Consider the following 524-nt stretch of genomic DNA (forward strand, 5'->3'; position numbering starts at 1 on the left):
GCAGGAAGATCTCAGTGCTTCTTTTTGTTGACAACAGCATGCAGATTTATAAATGATTCTCATTACGAATTTGGAAAGATGTTTGTCGCACGTATCGCATTGTCACATGCCTTTAAAAAATTCACAAAAATGTTACTGAGAAACTGACGAGTAACACAGTTTCAGCGCAGATTTTCCTCGCGCTAGTTTGGACTTTGAACCCTGGTGCTGTGAGCTCGTGCAGTGCTGTCAGAATACATGCAATTCGTGCGTGCATTAGAAAATATAACATTCTGCAGTTGATTTACTAATCGTTTAAAGGTAATTTCGTGATTTCAATCATTATACAGTAACCTAACCACCAGCATCAGCCACCTCTTCTTCTAATCGGAGAAGTGATGCAGCACTAAACAGTCTCTCACTGTCGGTGCTTCGTGCTTGTAATGATTTCTGCGTCTTTCTCTGATAGTTTTAAATACATTCACACTGCCGACATGTTTGCTGCATTAGTGCGTGCCTCTATTTGATCGCGTTAGTCATTGTTC

General features: G+C 40.5%; 1 protein-coding gene across 2 annotated transcripts in view; it reads right to left on the minus strand.

Moving 5' to 3' along the window:
- LOC107738715 (mothers against decapentaplegic homolog 3-like) overlaps positions 1-524 on the minus strand; it is a 15,222-nt gene that overhangs the window by 6,484 nt on the left and 8,214 nt on the right. The gene's annotated exons all lie outside the window — the stretch shown is intronic.

Source organism: Sinocyclocheilus rhinocerous, unplaced genomic scaffold, assembly GCF_001515625.1.
Source record: "Sinocyclocheilus rhinocerous isolate Xijiao unplaced genomic scaffold, SAMN03320098_v1.1 scaffold1938, whole genome shotgun sequence".
In the NCBI taxonomy this organism is placed as follows: domain Eukaryota; kingdom Metazoa; phylum Chordata; class Actinopteri; order Cypriniformes; family Cyprinidae; genus Sinocyclocheilus; species Sinocyclocheilus rhinocerous.